Genomic DNA, 17,001 nt, shown 5'->3' on the forward strand with positions numbered 1-17,001 from the left:
GGTGCTGAAAGGCAGCAGAGCTAGGGAGGAGCCATGGACGCTGACTCTCTTCCTCAGGGGTGTAGGTAGGGTGCTCACTTTGTGATTGTCTCACCAGACAACCAGTGGTGCATATTGGTTATGTGATGCAGGACTGAGATCCACTTCCTTTAACCTTGTCACATTTCCCTCACATGTTGTGACAAAAAACCAGAGATGGTTTGTGATCACTCTGATCCACTGGAACAACTCCTCGTTGTGGCAGCAGTCATTTTTTGACAGTAGGTTGCCAAAACAGATATGGCCACATCATACTCTCCCGACTTGGAAAGGCACTTCTCCAGACCATCCACCTCAAGCCAATTACTGTTCTTCAACTGTGACTTTTACGGTTTCCTGTGCGACCACCAACTTTGACTTGATGTCCAGGAGCAAGTAGATGCCATACGAAGCATTGTGATGTGGGCTGTCATATCTGCAGTCTCCCAACATGATTAGTGCCTCATCACATACGGCACTCAGCACAGCCTCATTGTGTACTGTGCAGGCATTGTTGACCTCTGGGATGATGTAGGCTTTCTGTATGTTGAACCATTGTCTTTTTGAGATGGTTTCCAGACCAATGGTGTCACACATCTCCATGAATGGACTGCACTTGTTTCCCGTGACAAATACAGGAGCAGGGACAGAAATATTGCATTCCATTATTCCTCTAGTTAAAGGCTGAAAATGCCATATATAATCATGACCATCAATGCATTCTGTGTTAATCCTAAACCCAAAGCCACTTTTGGTGACTGTTGGTGGCCTCACCAAATATTTGCCACAACCTTCCCAATGGCTCCCAATGGTCCTGTTGACACAATACTCTTTCTCTCTTTTGAGACATTTGGTTCCTCATCCTCAACATCACTGACACTTTGATCCTCATCACTGATGCTTCCCTCACCACTCAACTCAAATTCATCATCATAGGCATTATCTTGACTCTCTTCCATTGAGCTTTCTTCATGTCTGTGCAAATGTACTGCTTATTGCCTCCCTCTTCTGTATCCTGTTCCAACGGATCTGTCTGGATACTGACACTGACTGTCAGGGTGTGCACACTGCCTGTCTCCTGCTCTATCCCCTCACTGATGTCAGCCTCTGGGAATTTGCTGCTGGCCACCAAATGCATGCATGTCTGCCTAACCTGTTAACACAAATTTACTGTTTTTAGGTACCCAAATGATGTTATCAGCCTTAACATGAAAGTCTGTACTTACATCCTGACTACTGATTTAAAGGACATTAAAGAATCATATACCTAAACACTTTTTGTTGTGTTGTTATTCTTTCAATAACCATGCACAGAAAACTATCCTATGTTTCCTCTGTTTTGTTTCAGTGATGGTTGGGTGTAATTGGTTTTGGTTCAATGTCCATACCGGTTCTGGCTGTAGTGCTTGTTGAATCAATAAAATTACTCTTATTTGGTGTTTTATTATCGTAAGATTAATGTGTGTAAACACCAGGGATGTTTGCTATGCATCTGAGGGATGTTAAACAAAATTAACAAAATTATAATGTTATAATCACATTTCTTGTAGGTGCCAGGGTACAGAATGTAGCAGCCAGAATCATATGTCATAATGTCAGCAGTTTTTTTCCTCACTGACATATTTTCTTCTCTCACTAGTGCCTACAGTTCTACTAGTTATTATTCTTTTGTGACTATCAAAAGTATCAATGTGCGGTTATTTCTAATGTCCATGGACAATCATGCACCTACATTAACAATGTCCTCCTGATTAGCACTAATGTACAATGTATTATAGCATATTAACGTAACTGAACAGGGCATTCTCAGCAAATAGTATATTATAGTTATTATAGTCCAGTCTCTATTCTATTTTTATTTATGTATTATATTTAAGTTAGTCTGTTTAGTATTATATATAATTAAGTTTTTAATCGTATTGGTTTCTTTTACCTTGTTCATTGTTTTTGTATTTGAATTATGTCAAGCGACTGCTGTAACACTAATTTCCCTTTGGGATTAAGTACTCTATCTACCTTTTTTTATATTAATGTCTAGTTTCTCTTTTTGTTTTTACTAGGTGCTGTAGTGGGTAATAGTTACTAGTACTAGTTTTTAGAGACTGATAGTATCTGTCATGAAGTGTCTGTTGTGTTTTACTGCAGTCCAGGACCAAACAGAAAGTTCCAGTGCTATTTGCATAATATCTACAATATATGTTCAGTAAAAGGGAAAAGCTAGACTAGACTGAAATACTGAATAATTGCCAAATGCATCAACATAATTTTTGGCCTGCCAATAGTCCAACAACAAGGACTATTGGTTCTTGTTGTTGATTTATTAGTATTATGTAAAGTTGGTCATGACTAAATCTTTGCAATAGTGAGCAGGTAGTGCTAACATTGGCAAATCAAAAATTCTTATTTTGTTGTGAGCCAATTCTGGTCTGGTGGTAAACACAAAATCAAGTCAGGCCTCCAGTGGTTTGCTGGACGGTCAACGATCAACATTTTCGGTTGAAAAAGTAAGATATTGTTCCAAAAGTAAATTATTGTGCCTTACGTTGTTTCGTGATGACAACGACATATATATATATATTTTGTTTGTTTGTTTTGTTTTGTTTTGTTTTTTTAAATTTGCCACTAGACACGTGTGTTGTGTTGTCACATGTTGGGTGCTCAGTAGAGCGCACATTATAAGCAGTGAAATTGAAAACAGACAGAGCAGCTTCAGGCTGGTCCTGTGGACCACTAGCTTGCCCGACTCAAAGATCCCATCGGAGTGCTCTCTCTCTTGAGAGCCACTAGCCAGTGCAGCAGTACTGTTCTCCATTTCAGTGGCAGTTTATGGAAATGGACTGTTTTGTCCTTAGATTTAACCCTGTAAAACTCATTTTTACATCCAGGAGCAATACAGTAGTGGCCTCCCTTTTGTCGTCTTCTGTCCTGTGGCTCCTCAGTCTCCACTGTCTATCTCTATCTATCTCTATCTTTAACTGTCTCATCTCTCATTGTCTCTATCTTTACCTGTCTTCGTCTCTCACTGTCTCTATCTTTCACTGTTTATATCTTTCACTATCACTATCTTTCACTGTCTGTCACTGTCTCTATCTTTCACTATCACTATTTTTCACTGTCTCTATCTGTCACTCTACCACTCTACTATCATATCTCTCGAACTCCAAACTAACCAACCCCGTAATGTCACAGGTTATAGTACTGCAAGATGGCAACACCCTTGTCACGAAAGATATAACGGGGCTTCTTTTTTCTTTTATATGTTTTTGTTTGTCATGTTTGTTATATAATTGTTGATTAGAGTGGAAATCCATTTAGTAAATCACGTTAACTTGAATGACTGCTTCATATCCACTTTAACTGGATAAGGATTTTCAATCATCAGATGCAGATCTTAAGCTGTTTTAAGGATTTGACTTCTGCAGGTATACTCACGGAAGCGCAAAAGCTCACGTCTGAGAACACCACTGTCACCAATCTTGGATTACTTTTACTTGTTTTAAGTTTTACATCTTAATGATCGTGTTGTTTTGTGGATTATTCCTTGAGTAAATTCAGCTATATAGCTGTGTCTGTGGACTGCAATCATCGGTACTCACAGTTGAAGGAGGAAATCCACCACCTGATGACAGAACTTCAAAAAAAGGATCAGCTGATCAACAGGTTGCCCAGGCAAAGCATATTTCCTTTATGCAATCCTCCAGCCTTATTTCCCATGCGGCCTGATTGCTCTCCTCCCCGATGTCACAACTGGTATCGGCCTCTGCTTCCACCTTTCCTTGCCTGCCTTCAATGCACTATGGCAAGTGTTACAATAAGTGTTTGTGAATAAACTACCTTACGAAGGAGGTCCCCACAGTGAGTTGCGAAACGGAGTCTCCCAGTACATAGATGACTGTGCTTACTACTGAGCTGAAACTTTATTCATTGCCTCATCGCAGACAGACCTCTACCTTTTTAAACACCCATAACAAAGAGACAGCACAGCGTGTAATGTGTAGAGAAGAACTTCAAAGGCGATTATTGCTTTGCACTTTTCATTTATTGCCTATTTTTTACAACCTAACTTTGTGGAAAGGTGAAAGAGAACATCAGGTTATGGAGAGTCCTTTGGGAGCACTTTGTGTGTCAGTAGCTCAGCTTTATCTCTGGTGAACACCCCCACCTCTGGGAGTGATCTCCAAATTAGGAAATGTGTGTTATGTAGCAGGTGGATGTGACTCCCCTTGTTGAGACCTGCTGATAGACGTAACAGCCGAGCAGAGGAGTGAGACTGAGATAGCAATGTAACCAACCTGCGCACTGGTATTTGACATGTTTTTTTTTCTTCCTAAAAACAAGTCATTGTTAAAATAAATACTCATAAAAAACCCACTATTTGTGCTTTGCCGAATAACGTATTTGTATTCGGGCACACCCCTACTGCCTGGAGAGTCCTGCAGCCGAAGTGAGTAGCCATTCCTTCAAACAAAACCAGACACCACCACCTGCCGCTGCACTGGAACCACCAGCTGATCTGGAGGTCGGCATGGGAATGGCCCTGGTTCACAGCTCAACTCCAATACCATCCCAGCCATCGTGGGCTGAGGTGGTTCATTGCAGCCAAAAGAGGGATTTGGTTAGGGAGAAAGTCTCTCAACCACCTCCTTTCACTCTCTCTAACTAATCTGCAATCTAATGAGGCTCCAGACCATCCTGGTGATGCCTCTGCAGTCCCGCTGCAGTCCTGCTTCCACCCGAGCTGGCAGACTCCACTGCAGCATTCCATAATCGGGACGAAGCACCGTAGGATGCTGCAAGAGCAGACTGCGCAGACTCTCCAACCTGAACCACTGTCCTCATTGCAGTTGGAACGTCCGCTGCCCAGTCCAGGTAGCTTGTACACTTTACCTCCTTGTCCTCTCATTCCCCCCAGCACATTAATCATTGGAGACTCCATAACCAGGGACATCCGTTTCATTAATGCTATTACTTGCTGTTTCCCTGGTGCCACAGTCCCTGTTATTCTGGACAAACTCCTTAACTTGCTGCCCTCACTCCTGACCTCCATCACATGAATAGTGCTGCATGTAGGGATGAATGACGCTTCCTGTCAGGAGTCTGAGTGCACCAAAAACAATTTTAATCTACTTTTAACGTTTTAAAGGACACTGGAAAGTCTATTTTTATCAGTGGGCCTATCCCTCCTTTGGATGCGGAGCTGAGCGCTTCAGCTGCATTTTCAGCCTGCACACCTGGCTTCACTCTGCATGTAGTGCTCAAAACATGGGTTTTATTGACAATTTTAACTTGTGGGATCGTGCGTCACTTTTCATAAGAGACAGGATTCATCCCAACAGGCAGGGTAGTCAAATGCTGTCAGCAAATTTTCAGCATGTGGTCCAGTCTGCTCTACATGCATGACATGCCTAAAAGAGTTAGTGCCTCCCCCGGCGCTAAGTCTTTTACCTGTCTATATCCCGTTTCAGGTCCTGGCTCACTGATTCCCATTGTCACAAACTTCAGGCCAAAGAAATGTATCCCCATTCTTAAATCTACAGTAAATGGTAGCAATCTTATCCGGATTACCTGCAATCATAAATCTTCACTGCAGTCCATTCCAGTTAAGATGGTGTTAATCAATGCTAGGTCGGTGTGTAATAAAACTTTTATCCTAAGGGACTTTTTTGTTTCTCGTGATCTGGACTTTTTGTACTACTGAGACCTGAGTAAAATGTGGTGACAACTTGGCCTTGACTGAACTGTGTCCCACGGACTGTGACTTTGTTGGTGCTCCCAGGATGTCTGGTCGAGGAAGGGGCCTAGCTGCTGTTCTAATTGAATTTGATGAAGTTTTTATCTTCTGTGGTTGTTTAACTTGCCAAAGTTTTGATAGTTAGCGACTTCAATATTCATGTTGATGATGTATCAGATAAATTTGCCGCTGAATTTTTAAGCACCACTTAGTCTTTAAATTTAATGCACCATGTATAAGGGCCAACCCACAATCATGGTCACACTCTTGATTTGGTTTTCACCTTGGGTCTGAATCCTAATACCCTGTGCACTAATGACTTTTGTGTCTGACCACAAATGTATCACTTTTGATATTGTCTTCAATGCTGACACCCAATCCATCAAAAGCATGACCTGTTCTCGCACTCTCAACAACCACTCTGCAGACAAATTTGCTTCTGTCTTTGCAGATCAGTAAGGATATAGCTTTACCTACTCAGACCAATGACTTAGTCTGCTCCTTTAATAACCTCTGTTTGTCAAACCTAGATGTTGTTGCTCCACTTAAAAACAAAACTATCCGTACAGTTAACTAATCCCCTTAGATAAACAACAACATACGCTGTCTTAAAAGGGAGTGCAGACAGAGGAGTGAGGCAGGATGAAGAGGTCATGTGTATGGGTTTGGTTTGATGTCAGAGCATTCAACAGGTGTTTTTGGTTCATTAGGACCATACTTATTTTATTACTTATTTTTGTAAATAGCTCTCTTAGCTCTGGCTGTGTGCCTGATTATTTTAAGCATGCGATTATTCAGCCACTCTTAAAAAACCCATTGCTTCCCAGTAGCTACAGACCGATATCCAAACTTCCTTTTCTTTCCAAGGTCTTGGAAAAAGTAGTGTATAAACAACAACTTATATAAACAGCTTATACAGGTCCTGAAGGGTGTTCCATCAATGCAGTTTAAGAAAGCTGCGCTTACTTGAAAAAGCCTGGCTAGAATTAACGTCAACTTTCACTTGAGGCTCAAGCCGTTCCACTAACACAGCTTTACTGTGTCTAGTCAATGCTAAGTCTAGCCAGACTGGAATAAGCTTGAGGTGTGCGTGTGCACAGAGTACATAAGCAGCCCAGAATAGTCGATTGTTGAAAAGATGATACTATGTCGCAAAAATAAAAGAAAACTAGAACGATTTTCTTCTCAGCAGCAGAACAAACCTGCTGATGAAACTATATGAAGAATATAGAGGGGTTTTCACCAAAAAGGGCAAAACTGCTGCAATTAACAAGGTGAGGGAGATGACTTGGCACAAAATTGATGACAGATTAAATGTATACCTGTAGGTGGGCAGTGATAGCCTAAAGGTTAGAGGAGCGAACTTATTACTAGAAGAATGATGATTCAATCCCCGCATTCGGCTTGATGAGTCTGCACGGTGAAAGTGAAGAGCAGTGCTTGTTCCCACTCATGGTTTTATCTTTATTTGTTAATAAATGAGCATTCAGATTAGTGACTGTGGTTATGTTATCACTAGGCTAGATAATATCAGATGTATATTTAAAATTATGGTGTAGGCAACTTAAGAAAACCAACTTTCCAACATTATCATACTCTTTGACACATTTTCTCTTTCACAGGATGTCCATTTACAAGCATCACTGAAAGTTAAAAATTAACTGGAAACTTTAGAAGGACATAAGTTCAGTGGAAGCCACTTATAATGATCACGTCTGTCCGGGACAAATATCATTATAAGTAGATGATTATTATAACCATTTCTTTTTCTTTATTTGTCATGCAGAATACCATCTAATTGACATTTGTATATTTATTAGCCTACATGAATATAAAATTACTGAATTTTAATGACTGTTTCAAAATACAGCACAGCTGTTTCAAACACAGTGTGTACATTTTTGAAGCAGCGGGTTCTGACTTTTGCCAATGACAATTTCCTTATAGGTGAAGATAGCAGTGAAATTTACTTAAATTTCTTTCCCCCCTTTTATTGTCATAAGTTTCAGGGAAACTACGTTTGTCATTGAGAGAAAATGACTTTCTGTCTCTGTCATGGTTTCAGTGTACAAGCAGCAGCTGCTGCGCATCATGGGAGTAAAGTACAAAAATTTTATACATATGTTGTGATGTATGAAAAGACCCAAAATGAGTACTGTAGAAGGTCATGGTTTGGACTTTATTTAATTTTCTTTTTGTCTTCACAGCTTGAACAAAATGAGTGAATGAATAAATGAATAAGTTCAAAATAACGCTGGCACACTTTTATTTCTAAAATGATGAATACTAAGCTTTTAAATAAAAGGGTTGCAAGTGTTAAAAGACACTTGATGGAACTGTCCTTTGAGAGTCTGTTTCTGTCTGTAAGACATTCTTTGACATGCAGCTGAATTAAGCTTGACCATCAGCCTGCCACAGAGCTGGCTAGTTCTGCTGACTAAGTTACCATGGTTACTGAGTTGGGACTCATATTAGCCGCAGTGATGGAACGGAACTCTCACTTAAATTAGCAAGGCTTATCGAAATAAGCCAAGCTATCCCGTTAGCCAGCTTGATGGAACACCCCTTTGGACAGCAATGAAATCTTTTTCAGTCTGGATTTCGTGTGGGGCACAGTACTGAAACTGCCCTGCTTAGGGTTCCAAATGATGTTTTAATGCACACCAATCCTGGGGAATGTTCAGTTTTGTTACTGCTTGACCTAAGTGCAGCTTTTGACACTGCTGACCACTCAGTTCTCCTTAATAGGCTCCAGCAATGGGCAGGCATTACTGGGACAGCCCTTGACTGGTTGGCCTCTTATTTGTCAGACAGGAGTTTTTCTATAGCAATTGATCATTACATCTCCTTATCTGCTCGGTTGTCATGTGGTGTACCCCAAGGTTCAATCCTTGCTCCTATTCTTTTCTCCCTGTACATGCTCCCCCTTGGTTTCCTATTTAGTCAATTTAAGTGTATCTCTTATCACTGTTATGTGGACGATACACAGCTGTACTTTTCTTTCAGTTCAAATGACCTGAGCAAACTCTCCACCTTGCAAGATTGCCTAACAGGTATCAAGGACTGGATGTCAGCTAACTTCCTCCAACTTAACCTCTAACTTTTGTTTGCTCACAACCCTGAGTCGCTCGTTCTGTGTCTCGGCTCCAGTTGGTCCAAAATGCGGCCGCCAGATGACGTAGGTCACACCAGTGTTGGCCAACCTACATTGGTTACCAATAGAATGTAGAATTGATTTTAAAATTCTTTTAAATACCTATAAAGCACTAGACGGACTGGTTCCACCTTATATTTCTGAATTATTATGTCCCCTGGCCACGGTGAAATCACTGAGGTCTACTGACCATTGCCTTCTGGCTGTCCTGAAATCTCGGCTTAAGACCAAGGGTGACTGTGCTTTTGCAGTTGTTGCCCCCACCCTCTGGAACTGTCTCCCCCAAGTCCTAAAAAAGGCTGAGTCTGTTTTAAGAAGCTGTTAAAAACTCACCTGTTTAGCACTTTATCTCGTAATGTGTGATTACTCTCTGTGTTACTTTCACTGTTTTTATTGTTGTATCTGACTTGTGTGTCTGCACTCTGTGTAGTGTTATGGTTTTATTCTTTTTATATTGATATTTTGTGTTTTTAAGTTTTTTTATTTTATGTTATCTTATTTTATTTTTTTTAAATTTTGTTTTTGTCTCAGTTGTTTGCATTGTACAGCACCTTGTAACTCTGGTTTTGAAAGGCGCTTTACAAATAAATCACAATGTGTCCCTGACCACCTCCACAATCCGTCCTCAGTGCGTCTTGAGTGTATTTACACATGTACTTTCATGTGGTCAAGCACTATCTGATTGCAATCTGATCACCAAAAAATGCATTTTAATGCAAGGTGTAAAGGGACCCTTAGTCGTGTTCTACAGTCTTTGCAATTACACTTGGTCACTCTTGAGGTAGACAGACTTCTACCACACCAAGTTGAACAGCTCTGTGAGTGAAACCTATTTCATTCATGGCCGCTCCCTCTGTTTGAAACTCACTAGCTCTCTGTATTCATTGGATTTTCAGTGTGTGTATTCTTTTTCCATTATCATCTCCTGGTGTATACATACAGTATGTAGGTGTGTTTGGGGTGGGATTATCCCAGTCTCTCTCCCTGTGGTGTATTGTTTAATTCAGTGTTTGTACTTTTATCAGCTTGTCAGTGTCCCTGTCTGTCCATGGACTGTAGCAGTTATATGTGGAGTTGAATGCTCTGACATCAAACCAAACCCATACACATGACCTCTTCATCCTGCCTCACTCCTCTGTCTGCCACTTTCACTGCACTCTTTCATTTCTGTCTCCACTGGTGACCTCCTCTGGCTTTTTTGCTGACAGGGAAGTAGTGGGGTGAGGTTGAAATTTTCAGAATAAAGGGTTTTGTTTGACCTGGTCAGCAGAGTATAGTGTAGAAAGAAAAGTCCTCTGCTGAAGGGCAGTACTCCCAAAACTCAGCTGAATCTCTCAAATTATTGAAAGGTGAAACCAAGGATGGATGACCAGCTGGGCCAATGGAAGTTGCCAGGGGCTGCACTGTCAGCGAGGGCTGAAGTCCTGGGCCAAGGGGCAGACATATCAAATATGAGCCATGTAGTTAAATGTGAATGAAGAAATAGTGTAAGAGATGTTATCAGGGTCATTGGTCTCATGATGCCCCTAGAGAACAGGCTCATTTTTTAGCTCAGAGCCCTGACCGACTGAGTTTAGGCCTCCATTAGTTAATGAGTTTTTTCCATTCTTAATACCACTACTGACACTTTCTTGAATACAAGCAACAATAGTGGCTCCCAGCTCTTACTAAAGAACTGCACATCAAATTGCAAAACGAAAAGAAAGCAGAGGGAGCGGCCCGATATCTGCCCTCACATTCTGGATATGTCTGCATGAGTTTAGGGCTGTCCTGCGGTGAAAGTGCAAGCTTTCCACAAGTTGGCAATTCTGCAGACTCTCCCATAATTTATAATCACCCATAATTCATTGTATTTAATGTTAAAAATCAGGAGGAAATCAGACAGCAGCAAGTGTACACAGCAGCAAGTACTGTGTTTTTTATTCATGATTTTTGTGGTTTTATTCATTATTCATGATTCTTGTTTTCCTGTTCATTTGGATCCCCATTGGGGGTGGGCTATATCTCCCTAAAATAATTTCACAATATTTCAGGATGTTTCTGAAATAATGATATTCTTGATGATATGACAGGATTTTTGGCTCTCCTTGTACTCAACCGGGTGCTTCTGCTTGAGGTGGTAAAATAAATTTGTTGTATTGCCCCCTTTTGTTGTTACAGTCTTCTTGCACTTCTTACATATTACCATGGTTTGTTGTACATGTGATCTTTTGTAATCAAACCACTTCCACATTACTGAAGTCGCTCCTCTTTTTGGAGCTAACTCCTCCACCATTAAGCCAATAGCAATGTTACTTTAGCTTTCAGCCATGCTTGTTGTTGCGGTGTGTAACAGTATGATGTCATTAAATGAACAAGTTGGAATATCCCTATTATCACTGTATGTTTTTTTATCGTATTAAAAATTATACCGATATAATCTTGAACGATATGATATGGGACACTCCTAAGTTGTTACCATGGCAACATAGGCAGAAAGGTGTGCGGGTAGGCAGGAAGGCAGGCAGGCAGGCTCCTCATACACCCACCAGAGACATGCTCTTGATGCTAATTAGATTCAACTTAGACTTCAAAGAGCAATAATGGGTTGAGTAGTGGAGAAGCCTAGGGTTCTCATCATCTCTTGATCTGTACTTGGGTGAAACACTGCCTGTGTATGCATTTTTAAAAGCTTGACCAGTTGATCAGTCAACCGTTGAATATGTCTGATGCTTTATCTTGGTATGATATCACAGTGAATATATATAAACTTAGCATAAAAAGTAAGGGAATTTGTGTTCGGCAGAATAAGCTGTTTGGCATTGGCAGAGAAGATTTGGCAAATTTTTCATGGGTGCAACCGACATACTCAGCTCTGCTGCTCATCCCACAAATGCATGTTTTTTACAAATGTGGCATCATTTAAAAGGGAAATAAACAGGCTTTCCAATGGTAAGATTTATTGCCAAGAAGCATTGGTACAACAAAGACATAATCTACCAGACACAAATTTCCTTACTTTTTGTGCTAATTTTATATATATTTTGTATTATTTTTGCAGTTACGTGGCACTAAAAAAACAAATGCAATTAGCAAATTTGGTGAAAAGAGTAAAAGGGAATTTTACAGCTGCTTTATTTTCTTTTATTCTGCAATAATGCGTCAATATTCAACAGGAGTGTTAGTGACAACTAATACAGGTATAATGATGTTTGTGAACATGCAGGCTTCATCCCAATACCACAGTCATACATTGAAATATGCACAGCTGTGAAGGAATATTAAAGCAGATGAGACACTTAGATGTGGTTAGTTGGTACACACCACACGGATGACCTAATTTGGATTTCATTAAAGGCTGATTACTGAGAGGATTCTAATGCTGTATGAATTCCTAATGCACATAGACACACACATACTCATATACTACTCTGTGTTTACATGCAGCAATACTGCAAATTGGATGCATTTGCCTCCAGCTTTAGAAGACATGCAGACTTTGGAGTAGGCAGCAATAAAAGACAGTGAGTGCTTGCAGAGTGAATTACAAAGGGCCTCCACTCCCTTGGATTAGTGCAAATACTAATCAATGCCTTAATTAATCTTACCCTAATTCCCAATTAAGCCTGAGACTCATTTTGTCTGGTTTGTTGAAATGCACTTCCCCAGATACCCAGCAGCCCTCAGGCAAGTCAGGCTCAAGAGCCTCACAACTTACCTCAGCTAGAGTCAAGGCTGAAGAAGGTTTGGCTCATTTAGTTCAGTAATTTATCATTTTCATTTTATTTATTGGTCTCAGTGTACAGAATCACTGTTATAGGAGTTAGTAGTGTCAGTGAGGAGGACTTGTACGAGATGATGTTTCATTAGCTGGCTGGTCAGTATCCAAAATTGTCATAGTTACCAAAACACTTAAAACACTGTAGTTCTACAGCATATCTATTCTCTTATGTGTCATTGATTCTACTGAAACACAACTTTTTAAATGTTCTTAGAACAGCTTTAAATTGAGAAGAAAGACAGCCACAGTTAGAGAAAAATCAGTCACCCTTCAAAACCTGCCAGGAGCCACATATGGACCCTGGATTACCAGTTTGCACCAAATAACATTCAGACCAGAGTTAGCATAATTTGATAACAAAATCAAGTAGTAAAATAGCATGAGGTTTACAAAATATACAAGCAAAACAGAAATTTAGTTCCAGAAATTTAAAATATCTCATATCAGATTAACCTGTGCTCAAAAACTCTGCTTAGCTGTACAGTGCTATAATATGTGGAAACCAAAATCGGGAACATGATGAAATATTGTTGTTTGAAATCATCTTGAATAATAGAGTCTGAGGGCCCATCACAATAAAAGGCATGCTGTAACAGAAACTAGCTTTTAGGAACACGCACACAACACACCAAGGGACTTTGCACCCCAATATTTAATTTAGCAGAGAAGAAGCATATGAATGCCATTAGCTAAAAAGATTGCCTCTTTGTTTATTTTGGCTTCTACTTTGTGATAGAAGCCAACATGGACAGTCAACTTTGGAAGTAAATCTAATTTGCTGTAGCATGAGTTGAAGAAGTTGGAGAAGTTGCTCTCCATTGTTATCAGCTACTGTATATCCATTTCAAGATTAAGATATGCCAGTTAGGAACTCAGTTCCAGTTCATCACTGCTAGATGAAACTGGGGCTGTTGATGTCTGCTGCCAGCAGCTTGCAGCAGTAATGCAATGGACAGTGGCCAATAAACAGTGCTGACTGTTTGATGTCTCTGAGTGCTTATTGTGAATAGATGGAGAATGTTAAAGAGCACTAGATTTGATAACAGAGCAAGCACTCTGAATTAAATTGAAATGTTAGCATATTGTCCATTACGACCAATACATTAGCCTGGTTGATAGCCAATAAATCACAGGAAATTCAGTGCAGAAATCCCCAAAAAGGGCTGGTAAATACATAAAAATTAGTCCCCCCAAGTCAATTGTATTTTATTTCATTTTTATTTTAGAAATCCAAAATGTCCCACTCCATATCTTTCTTGGTCACAACACTTAACAGTAATACTGAAAACGAAGGGATTCTTGTCAAAAATGTTCTGTTCTGTTATGTGCTATGTTAAAGAAAAAAACACATATCAACCAAAATATCGTTATCAGATCTTTTTTTTACTCTTAAATATTGAGATCATTATCTAAATCAAATGTTGAGTGACTGTTGGGCTCCAATATCTACCAACAGTAAAAAAGGTGATATATGGGAATAAACAGCCGCTGTGCTTGTTAGGTGGGCCGTCCTCAACAGAAATACAACACAAAGTCAGATCTTAACATAAAGACAGCCCACCTGTCTGGACTGTTGACATAAGAACAACATGGCTCATAGCTGACAAACTGAAAACTGAATGATACAAATTGAAAGTATGGTGAGGACGTGACAGCAGTGCAGCAGCTCTGCTTTGTTTCTGCTCTGTGCTGTGAGGAAGATGGTTGGACGGCGATGCAGACTGTCACTCCCCTCTCTCCAGTGTGTTTTATGTCTAGCACTCCTGTGACATTTGTAGTTAATTCCACACTCTTAATTGGAAAGCAGTCTTGTAAGCAGGAGCTTAGGCTATTAAAAGCAATGTTCTAGCATGGTGCATGGCTATTAATTGTAGTGCAGCCAAGGGGCTGGAAGGAGGCAGAGATGAATGAACAGTGAGGCAGAGAGAACACAGCACAGGGCAACTCTGAATTAATTACAGCTAACCTTGAATATTCAATTGTCCCATAGGACAACGCACTGCTTGTGTGTGTGTGTGTGTGTGTGTGTGTGTGTGTGTGTGTGTGTGTGTGTAGTCTTGACAACATATCCTACAGTTTACCTCAGTGTGACTGCATGTTTATCAGAACATGCAGTAGAGAGAGAGAGCACCAGCAGTGTTTGACTTTGCAATGTTAAAGAGGAAGTCTAGTGATTTTCTACATCAGCTTGTTTTCCAGATGTTCTATGTGTTAAAAGTAGTATAAAGCCTTTTGTGTCCCCAGAGGGAGTTATGTGAAATCTGATAACTTTCCTTAAGTGATGTCACTTGAGTCAGTGTCGGTTGGGGCAAGTTTGACAATGGAAAAAAAAGGGGATGTGTAATTAGAGAGAAGTGAGGTTGCCAGACCTATGTAGCTTGTCATCTCTGCTGGAGGCTAGCAGCTCCAGGCTACATTAGCCGCTACTAGCATAACACACCGTGATCTCCAACAGAATTGTCGGCAGTCAAGTTGCATTGTGGGTAATGTAGGTAGGCTAACAGGTTTTGACCAGGAAGAAGAATGTCTGGGATAAAGAAAACAATATCTCTGGTTTTACCGCATCAACTGACAGAATGGCACTTCTGCTTCATTTTTTCATCACTCATGACCAACATAAGCAGCTCACTCTGTGATCTTTTTTTTTGTTTGTTTGTTTTTGGTGTTTTTTTTTTGGGGGGGGGGGGGGGGGGGGGGTCATCAACTGATAGTGTAATAAAATGATTGTACATATAATTTACTAACTTAAAATCCCTCTCCACTTAAAAGTTTGTTCTTCTTGTTCCTACAGTGGGGTGTGTGAGCTTCACTGTGCAGAATGATGTATGTGCAGGGTTTGACACTAGAAGGCTGTTTTCACATTCATCTGCTGAAAGTGGAAATGTTTGCTGTGCTCATTGAAAATCTAATTGAAGAGGCAGGCCGCCTACTAGCATGATTTGTGACATCACAACTAGTTTGGCGCCAGTCCTCGTCCAGTCGTCAACTTACACAAGTGCAATGTGGAAACCTGAAGCCTCCAGTGCACATACACTGAGAATGGACTTCACAGTAAAATAGGAGACATCATACATTCATAGAATTTTTAATGAGGAAGGAGTAGATGTCATTTTAAGGATTTAAGGTGGTAATTATACTTTTTTTGTGGAAAAACCCTATGAGACACCCATTATTGTTCCAAGCACATTGAACAAGTATTTTTTATGTCTTAATACATTTCTGGAGAGGATCTTTAAAGAAGTGGATTCTCAAAGAAGTGGATTAAGAGATAAACTACTCTCCAAGTACTCTTAATTTATTGATGTTACTCTCCACTGCTGCTAAATCCCTTAGTGACACTTGAAAAAGCAAATAGAAAAGGTGGCCACTTCTCCCCTCTTAACACACTCACATGAACACATACACACACGCTACGGACACACAAACACATTCACTCACAAGTGGGTTTATGTAGGGCAGCAGACTGTACAGTTCCTGTAGTGTTCTGTAATGTGTGTGTGTGTGTGTTTGTGTGCATTAGCCAGCAACACTCACACACACCCAGGAGGATTCCACATGGGTTGAAGAGAGTGATCAGCCATTTAGACAATGCACTGATCACTCTCTTCTCATTTAGACAATACATCATTCTGCACAGTGAAGCTCACACACCCCACTGTAGGAACAGTAAATGCAGTCACACAAGCACACACAGACACACCAGGCATATACAAATGTTCAGGCGGATGTTGATGATGGCTGCCACACACAGCAACACACACAACCCACAGGAGAGTAAACACACACACTGAGGTCAGAGGTCGCAGGAGTTTTGACTAGACTTTCTACTAGCTAGGCAACATGGGATTAGATCATATGTTTAACAGATTCCCTTTGGCTGTGATAGCATCCCCCCTACTTCACATTATTTTACAGGCCTGTATGAAAGCCTGAGGTTGGGCTAGGTGTTTACTCACCCAGTCTGTGTTTACATTAAAGGAATAAAGAATATAAGAACATGTTGTGGGCTGTGTGGACTCTGACGACATACCTTATTGCTGGAGATGTGAGTGTTGTGCTGTGTGATTGCAGACATTGTGAGCGTGTGTTATAATAATTAGCTGTAACTCTAGAGTCTCAAAAGAGATGAGAGGACTCCAGAGTGAGACCTCCTGCTGTGCAGAATAATTGTTGGCATGTGAAAGTCGAAATGTTTAAGGATGAAATCATCTGTTTTGCGGAGACTGAATGCTAAATTACAGATGATTGGATTTCCTTGTGACTTCAGGTTTTTACACCACATGGAACTAAACTCCTGGGTATCTGTGATAAAATAATAAACTCAAGGTTCACACATTG

At 40.4% G+C, this 17,001-nt stretch overlaps 1 protein-coding gene and 1 long non-coding RNA gene across 5 annotated transcripts in view; one reads left to right on the top strand and one right to left on the bottom strand.

The window, feature by feature from the left end:
* The window catches only part of LOC122983846, a 372,841-nt gene that overhangs the window by 223,943 nt on the left and 131,897 nt on the right, over positions 1 to 17,001 (bottom strand). Inside the window, exon 3 of the long non-coding RNA XR_006403776.1 lies at positions 16,577 to 16,580. This is a non-coding gene — a long non-coding RNA (uncharacterized LOC122983846). The remainder of the gene's footprint in view (positions 1 to 16,576; positions 16,581 to 17,001) is intronic.
* Positions 1 to 17,001, top strand: part of fat3a (FAT atypical cadherin 3a) — a 255,590-nt gene that overhangs the window by 112,841 nt on the left and 125,748 nt on the right. The window lies entirely within an intron of this gene.

This window comes from Thunnus albacares, chromosome 6, assembly GCF_914725855.1.
Source record: "Thunnus albacares chromosome 6, fThuAlb1.1, whole genome shotgun sequence".
In the NCBI taxonomy this organism is placed as follows: Eukaryota; Metazoa; Chordata; class Actinopteri; order Scombriformes; family Scombridae; genus Thunnus; species Thunnus albacares.